Source organism: Vombatus ursinus, unplaced genomic scaffold, assembly GCF_900497805.2.
Source record: "Vombatus ursinus unplaced genomic scaffold, bare-nosed wombat genome assembly UNPS02014859.1, whole genome shotgun sequence".
NCBI classification, from domain to species: Eukaryota; Metazoa; Chordata; class Mammalia; order Diprotodontia; family Vombatidae; genus Vombatus; species Vombatus ursinus.
In genome coordinates this window covers 2,188,100-2,197,254 of record NW_020954637.1, presented here as the reverse complement: position 1 = coordinate 2,197,254, position 9,155 = coordinate 2,188,100, and the positions used below count along the sequence as shown (strand labels likewise).

The 9,155-nt window shown below is 48.0% G+C and overlaps 1 long non-coding RNA gene across 1 annotated transcript in view; it reads left to right on the top strand.

The window, feature by feature from the left end:
* The first annotated feature begins 1,293 nt into the window (after window positions 1–1,293).
* LOC114027399 overlaps window positions 1,294–9,155 on the top strand; it is a 19,563-nt gene continuing 11,701 nt past the window's right edge. Inside the window, exon 1 of the long non-coding RNA XR_003567252.1 lies at window positions 1,294–1,385. This is a non-coding gene — a long non-coding RNA (uncharacterized LOC114027399). The remainder of the gene's footprint in view (window positions 1,386–9,155) is intronic.

Here is a 9,155-nt window from a genome sequence, read left to right as displayed (position 1 = left end):
CGCCCCAAACCCCTGGATTCCCTGCTTCCCACTCCCACCTTCCACTAATTCTCCTCTGATTTTTACTCCCTGCACAGATTACACCTCTGCACTGATTCTTCTCCTCCTTACCTCTGATTGCTCCCTCCTCACCTCTGAGGTGAGGTGAGAAGCTGAGTAGCTTCTTCCTCTCCTAACTTCTCAGATTCCCCCCTCCCCACTTCTCTCCTTAGATTCTCCTCGTCTCTCCCTTCAGCAGATTCTCCCCCCTCCTTACTTCTCTGCTCAGATTTTCTCCCTCCATCTCAGATTGTCCCCTCCTCACCTCAGCTTCTCCCCTCCTCACCTCAGCTTCTACTCTCCTCACCTCAGCTTCTCCCCTCCTCACTTCAGCTTCTCCCCTCGAATTCTCCCCTCCTCACCTCAGATTCTCCCCCTCCCCCAGTTCTCCTCGGCTTTTCACCTCCAGATTTCTCCTTGGAGTCTCCTCCCAAATCAATCCTTTTTCTGAGATGATCAACCCCACCACGCCGGCCCCTTCCCACCTCCGCAGCCTGTCACTCACACACTCGCGCCCCCCGGACACCCCCTCCCTCCCCACGACTCCGGGGGGGCTCTCGCCCCTCGCTCACCCGCCCGCCTCGCTCTCCGCCGGGACAGTCAGCCCCGAGCTCCGGCTCAGGTGGTCGCAGCCCGGCAGCCTTGGGCCGCCCCCGCGGGGGAGGTTCGGCGCCCTCCGCGAGCGCCCCACGCGCCCGCGCGCCCGCCCGGGCTCCTTCTTCCCGGGCTCCATCCCCGGGTCCCGGACGCCCACCCTCGTCGGGGGCCCCTGCCGAGCTCTGCCTCACGCTCCCGCGTCCTCCCCAGGGTCCCGTTCTCACCTGGGCGGCTGCGGCCCCGGCCCCGGCCCCGGCCCGGCCCGCCCGCGCTGCGGAGGCTCCCCGCGCTGGGCTCCTCCGGGCGGCCGGCAGCTCCAGCTCCACGGGACTGACAATGAGGGGCGGGCCGCAGCTGACGTCAGCGCCGGGCTGGGGGCGGGGCTGAGAGCCGGGGGCGGGCCCGAGGGGATGGGGGGGAGGTGGAGAAGAGGGAGGAGGAAGAAGAAGAGGAGGAGGAGGAGGCCACCTCCCACTGCCCCTCTCCTCCTTCCTTCCCTCCAGTCCTCCTCTTCCTCCCTCACTGCACCCGCGTCCTACCCCCCCCACCTTCCCTCCGGTCCTCTCCCCTCCCACCTCCCCTCCATCCTCCCCACTCCATTGCTCCTCACCTCTCCTCCCGCCTCCCACCTCCCTTCCTCTCCTCCTCCCCCCTCCCCCTCCCCTCCTCGGCTTATCCCCCCCCTGTCCCCCAGGGCAAGTCTGGACTTAGGAATAGTCCAGTGAAACAGTCACTCCCGGCACCCATAGGTAAGAGTCTGGGCTGCGCGGAGGGAGGGAGGAAAGCACGGGAGACCTGGGATTGGCTGCGGAATTCAGAGCTAAACCGGACACCTCCGAGAGCTTCTAGCCCAACCCCCTCATTCCGCTGAGTAGGAAACTGAAGATCCGAGAGGTGTAGCACTCGTCTAGGGTCCCACAGCTACTAAACGTCGTAGGACCTTAGATTTACAGCGTGAAAGAACCTCGGAGGCCAAATGGTTCCCCTGTATTATAGATGTGGAAATTGAGGCACCAAGAGGTAAAATGACTTGCCCAAGGTCACGAAGTTAATAAATGTCATAGGATCATAGGTTTATCCTGTATATATTAAGCTTTAATAGCCTAGTAGCTTTTCACTTTCGGATTTCTCACTGGAGTCTCCTCCTCCCAATCGATCTCTTTTCTGGGAAGCTTTAGCAGCTTAAACTGCACTAAGACTTTTGGGACAGCCTGTATATATTGTCTGTATATAGTTGTTATGTTGTCTCTCCCATTAGACTGTGAGCTTCATGAGGGCAGGAATTATTTTGGCCTTTCTTTGTATCAATGCCTGGCACTTAATAGGGACTTAAAAAATGCTCGAAGACTTGACGGGGAAGGCTATCTAGCCCCATCCCCTCCTTTTCAGAATCCCTGGAGGTTGTGACTTGCCCAAGGCTACACACTGGTCGTGACTGTCACCGGTGGGATCCCAACCGGTGTCTTCTAACTCCAATCTGTGCTCTTTCTACTACATCTGCAATATTTCAAGGAGTTCTTTTTTGCTAAACCGAAAGACCCCCAGCTGAGTACTTGGCACATTATTTTTTTGTTCGGTCAAGATCTGTGATTTCATTGGTCTAGAGACACCAAGTAGGGAAACTCCCTTTATGCCTGCTTATCTGCCACTGTTCTGCAGTTTCTGGTCTTAGACAGTTGCCTAGGGGCTCTGGAGAAGGTGGGGCGGGATGTTAAATGGTTTGCCCAGGGTTATCCAAGCAATTTGGGTCCCAGGCAGCTCTTGGACCTAGTTCTTCTTGACTTTGCCTCTTCTTGCTTTGCTCATAGTAAGCAATTTTTACGTATTTGTTGAACAAAATTGTTGACTGACTGTTAACTGATGGCCCATCGCTTTTGGTCAGTACTTTTCCATCCCTGCAAATACCTGTCCCTAAGTGGCTGCTGCAGAATCCTCCCTGTTAGCTCTATGCCGCAAAGCTGACCCATTTCTGCCTCGTGCCTGTCGACTCCTCGTGCCTCCCTCAAAAAAAAAAAAATGTTTTAAATTGCACGTAACATCTTCTGCAGTCTACCAGCAGAACTGCAGCGGGTATCCATGGACCTGCTGGGCATCAAGGAGAAAGGGCAGTCTTTGAGATCCTGCTGGACAGCCTCCCAGACCCCCATGGGTAAAAATGATTATCCCTCGGAGAAGCTAGAGCAGGGATGAACACGTGCCCAAAACAAATGTAACTAGTATTGGGGGGATCATTCCACAACGCCTGAAGTCTGAGAAAGGGAGGTGAGAGCTCTCAGTGAGTGAATGCATGTAGGCATTGTTAAAAGGGCTTACTATGTGCCAAGACATGAGCCCTACTGTGTGTCTATCCCTGCTCCAGACCCTGGGGATCTCTGTTAGGGACTAATCAGGATTACTATTATTCAGTGGCATCACAGATAGGGAGCAGGTTTCTAGCCAAGTTTTTCTAAGACCTTGGATTATTGAGTTGCAGTTTCCAATTCCATCTGGAGGGACATGTGTCTGTCATATAATTCAACCCAATAAACAATGATTCACAGAATCATAGAAGTACTAAAATGTTCTAAAATGTTAGAGTTGGAAGGGACTCACCATGATATACAAAATATTAGGGGAGGGTACCCAGCACCCCCAATCCCACTGATCCCTTTTCAAAATTGTCCTGGAGATAAACACTCATCAACTTAAATTTCATAAAATTATAAAATGTCAGAGTTGGAAAGGAGGTTGACAGCATGAGATCGTAATAATAACTTGTATTTCTGCATCACGTTAGGGTTTGCAAAGCACTTTCCTCACCATAGCCCTGTAAAGTAGGGAGGACAAGGATTATCCCCATTTTAGAGATGAAGAAACTGAAGCTTAGATTAAGTTGATTTGCCCGTGGTCACTTAACCTCTCTGAGCTTCAACCTACGCATTCAGTAGCTATGTCATGGGGAGCTAGGTGGTACAGTTAAGTCAGAAGACCTAAGTTCAAATCTAAACAGTTACTAGCTGTGTGACCCCAGGCAAGTCACTTCAACATGTTTGCCTCAGTTTCTTTATCTATAAAATGAACCGGAGAAGGAAATGGCAAACCACTCCAGTATCTTTACCAAGAAGACCCCAGTTGGGGTCACAAATAGGCTGAAATGACTGAACAACAACAAAAAATTACTAAATGTCAAAGACAGGATTAAGACCCAGACCCTCCTGACTTGAAGATCAGCATTGTTTCTATCAGATTACTCAGCTCTCTCTTAGAGCAGAAAGGAATAATAAAATATAGAACCTTCGGCCTTGAAGCCACCCATTGCCCTCCAGCTCCTCAAGTATGGCCCTTTGACTGAATCCAAATTGGACCCGAGGGCAGAACTTGAGGACCTAGAGGTCAACATATGGCCTTAAGACCACAGGTTCTCCACCCTAGATATAGACTATTCAAGATGGAAGAAACATTGGAACAGAGAATGTCAGAGCTGGAACGGACTTCAGAACACAGATTGTTAGAACAGAATGTCAGCTGAATGAATGTCTGAACAGGAGAAGACACTGGAACATGAATTTCATGAGCTGGGAAAAATGTATCAACATTCCTCTTTTTACAGATGAGGGAACTGAGTCCCAGACAAATGAAGTGTCTTATCGAAGGTCACTAGTGGGTTAATGACAATCAGCATTTGAATCCAAATCTCCCAGCATGGGGCTCTTTTTTTTTTTTTAACTATACCATTCATATTCTATTTCTTCTCCCCTCACTAACCACTCCATCATTGTAAGTGCCAAGAAACACCATCCAGAGACCCGAAATTACTCATTAGCATTACAATTATATTTATTTATAACCATGGCAATATTCTGTGGCACACAGTCTGGCTTGCCCATATCACAACCCTTTCGGGATACCACTGGTCCCCAACACTAACCCCTTCCCCCAATAACTTCTTCCCTTTCTCTAATAGGCAACAGGATGTAGGGGAAAAAACACTGGATTGAGTCAGAAGACTGTCTCTGTCTCTAATTTGCTGTGTAGCCAAGGCAAAATTACTCCACCCCTCTGGTGGTGTAAAATGAAGGGGTGGAGCTAGATGATCTTTTAAGATTCCTTTCAACTGTTAACATTCCATGTTCTAAAGTCCTATCCAACTCTAACAACCGATGTTCTAGCTCTTTGCCTGAAACTGACATTCTGTCCTCCATCTGCACACCTTGGACAGTGGCCCTGCTGTCTACCTGAACACATTCCCTTCTCATCTCTGCCTCCTAGAATCCTTATCTTGCTTCAAGGTTCAACTCAGGCACCACCTTTCCTGGGAAGCCTCCCTTGATAGTCCCAACTGTTACTATTCTTTCCTTGCCTGGTGTTTACTTATCTCTGTGTGTGTGTTACAATCCCCTGTAAGTCTACGGTAAAAGAAGCCATTTCAATATTTGTCTATGTGTCCCTAGCACTGAGCCCAGTGAATTTTTCCATTTTGACCTATTATTTCATCAGTGTAGGAAGCTTCTGGTAACATACTTCCTCTACTAATACCAGTCATTACTACTGCCATGTATAGCTTTAGATTAGAGTTGCCTCTGAGTAGTTAAGTGATTTATTCAAGGTCACATAGTATGTGTCAGGGGCAACACTTGAACCCTGGTCTTCGTGATTCTCCAAGGCCAACTCTCTATTCACTAAACTACAGTATTACCAACCCAGCACCCTAATGAGTATTTTAATAAATGTACCTAATTGGTGCTTGGAGCACTTAGGTGGCACGGTGGAGAGTGCCAACCTGGAGTCAAAAAGACTCCTTCCTGAGTTCAAATCCAGCCTCAGATGCTTACTAGCTGTGTGACCCCAGGCAAATCACTTAACCCTCTTTGCTTCAATTCCTCACCTATAAAATGAGCTAAGGAAGGAAATGGTAAACGACTCCAGTATTCTTGCCAAGAAAATCCTAAGTAGGGTCACAAAGACTCAGACACAACTGAGAAATGACTCAACAACAACAATAAAATGGGCCTTAATAAAGGTTTGTTGTGTTGTGTTATACGGAATTGCATTATATTTTCTTGTATGGTCAAAGGTCTCTTCTCCTCTAACATAATATGAATGCCATTCTACGTTCTAAGGGCTCTCCCAGCTCTGACAGTCTGTGTACTAAGGGCCCCACTCTGCCATTCCATGACACTCTGATTTTCTGGTATTATGTATTCTAAAGTTCCTTCCAGATTGACATTCTATGACCCAGCATTCTGAGCTCTGCCATTGTAATCTGCCATTCTATCTCTCCTCTGTACTCACATGGTTCAAGGAGGCAGTCACTTTCATGAAATACTAATAGGACTGCACCAAAATCCCAGGACGTGAGCAGAGAGGGGAGGAGAAAAAAGGGGGAGCCAACCAGCAAAGTTTGCTGCAGTGAAGGCTGAGTTCTCAGTGGCTGGAGCCGGCTGTTTCCAGGACTCGATCTCGATGCACCTTTTATTCCAGGGAGAAGGAAACTCCCTACCCTACCAGCCACTGAAACTGGGTTCATCCCCCCCCAAAGCAGAGCCCAGATTTGCAAGGTCACTTGTGGGGAGCATAGGAAGGAAGGAGAACAAGATCGCTTGGGATTTTATTCTTCTGAACAGTGAGCAGAGGCTCCTGGTACTCAGCTTTGTTAGCAAAGATCTTGGGCACGCTGGGAATAGGAAGGTGTTAATACGGGACCGTTTTTGCCCTTCCTCCTAGACCAGGCAAGGAAAGCGCAAACAATGCCGTGTGAATTCTCTGCATTTCCGACTGGATCAGCCGGGCGGTGCCAACTTTATTTCCTGCAGTTGTAAAGCAGGCACGGAGGGAGCTGGGGGCCCCACATCAGCCCAGGTTCCTTGCTCTCCATGAAATTTCAGTGGAGGCTCAGGGTTAAGGTACCTCCCAGGTCTGCCATTCTGTGTTCTAAGGCCCCTTCTACCTCTCATAGTCTGTGTGTCCCTTCTAGCTCAGACGTTCTAACATCCCCCCTAATTCCGAATCATAGAATGAAAGCTGGGACCTGGAAGGCACTCTCGACACTGTCTACCTCAAAGCCTCATCTTACAAAGGAAAGAAGTGACTTGCCCTGGGTGACACTTAGTCAGTGACTGAGTGGGGACTTTAACCCTGTTCTGAGTTCCCTCCCAGCCATAACATTCTACTCTCTCAGGTTCCTTCCTGTTCTGACATTCTATGATTCTTTAAAGGGAGTGGAGGGAACACGGTTATAAATCAGAATGCAAACCTCCCTCCTCACCTAATTGTTTCACTATGTAAATATTATATAACTAGATACAAAGACATAGCACCTAAAATGTGCCAGGCACTGTCCTAAGCACTTTTACAAATATTATCTCAGGTGAACTTTGGGACAACCCTGTTGTTATCCCTATTTGACATTTGAGGAAACTGAGGTTAAATGACTTGCCCAGGGTCACATAGTCAGTAGATGTCTGAGGCTGAGCTTGAACTAAGGTCTTCCAGACTCCAGGCTCAGCTTTCTATTCACTGCACCACCTCCCTACCTTGTTTCTAGCAAAGTGTTATATCTAGCCTCTCCTCTCCAATCCAATCCTTTATAAAGCCCTTACTATATACCAAGCACTGTGCTGAGCCCTGGGGAAAGAAAACAGTCCCTTACTCTCAAGCCCAGAGTCTAATGTGGGAAATAGCGCCCATGTGATTAAATACAAACAAGATGCACACGGGGTAAATTGGTGGTAATTTCAGAGAGAAGGCAAATTACATTTAGGGACACTGAGAAAGGGTGGGATGTTGATAGACACTTGAAGGAAGCCAGGAAGTGGAGACAAGGAAGGGGAGAATCCTAAGTGTAGGAAACAGCCAGTAAAAGGCATGGAATCAGAAGATAGAGTGTCTAGGTGCAGCCAGGTGGATAGAGCACAGCCCTGGAGTCAAGAAAGACCTGAGTTCAAATCCAGCTTTGGACACTTATTAGTTGTGTGACCCTGGGCAAGTCACTTCATCCCGATTGCCTCCCTAATAAATGAATGAATGAATTTTAAAAAGAAGATGGAGTGTCTACTTCCAGGAACATCACAAGACATGTCACTGGATAGTAGAGTACCCAGAGGTGAGTAAGGTATGGTGGAGAGAACACTGAACCTGGAATCAAATCCTAGCCTTTGCCTCTTATTGCCTAGAGGGAGCTAGGTGGGAATGGATCTGGAGTCAAGAAGACCTGAATTCAAATCCAACTTCAGACACTTAATAGCTGTGTGACCCTGGCCAAGTCACTTAATCTCTATCTGCCTCAGTTTCCTCAACTGTAAAAATGAGGATAATAATAGCACCTACCTCCTAGGGTTTTGGGGGGAATAAAACGAGGTAATGTTTATAAAACACTTTGCTAGCTATTATTATTAGAAGCCTCAGTTTTCTCTGTAAAATGGGGATAAAATTATATTCCCTGCCTCATGCTGTTGGGAGGAAAGGTTTAGAAACGTTTAAATGCTATCAAAATGAGAGTTTTATTATTATTATTGGAGTCAAACCAAAATTTAAGGGTACATGATGTGCCCAGATACTGTGTAAATGATGCAAAGACAAAAATGACAGTCCTTGTTCTCCAAGTACTTACATTTGGGGGGGCGGGCAAAGGGCCACCCACTATTGCTATTAAGATTCATATCCCTTTTTAACCAATGCTTAGGTCACTGCACATCCCTCAGCTCTCAGCAGCCCTCAATTTCCAACCTGCCAACCCCCAGAGTGTTGGCAGAAGCCAGGCTCTTGAGCTGTCAGTTCCTATTAGATGCATGTTCTGCAGGCAGCTACAGAGATGCCCTCCTGTCCTGGGCCCTGCCCATCCACTTCCTAGCTCCGCGTCTTCTCTCTCCCTCTCTTATACTCTCAGCAAATGGCCAGTTTGAAGGGGAAGGTCTGGAAAGGGTCTGGCCCTGTGAATTTCATTAATATAAGGTGAGGGAACTCTCCTATCAATGAGGTTAACCTCTTCTCTGCAACTTATAGAGATGACTGGTACACCAAGAGGTTATGGGAGTTGTCTAAAGTCACCCACGATTCTTCAGAGTCAGGACTCAAACCCAAGTCGTCCTGGTTCCAAGACCAGCTCTCTTTCCACTATAGCGCACAGGCCTTCAGGTAGGCAGGTAGGAGAAGTAAAAACCAGAAAAGCCAGGAAACAGCCATCTTCAGGTTAGCAGCACTGATCTTAAACTTGCAAACTGTCTGAGGTCACAAATCCATAGAAATATATACAGATTCCCTGGAAAATAAGTGAAAGGGCATGCAAAATTATTGATGAATTCATGAATCTGGATGTGACTCCCAAAAAGAGCAGAATGGAGGCCATTATTTTAGAGAAAAAACTCATAGCTTAATAAATCCTACATGAGAAGCAGAGAATGTCAGAGCTGGGAGGGCCTAAGAACACAGAATGTCAGAGCTCGAGGGGCCCTTAGGAACCAGGATGTCAGATCTGGGAAAGGCCCTGAGAACCCAGGATGTCAGAGCTGGGAGGGGCCCTTAGAACCCAGGATGTCAGAGCT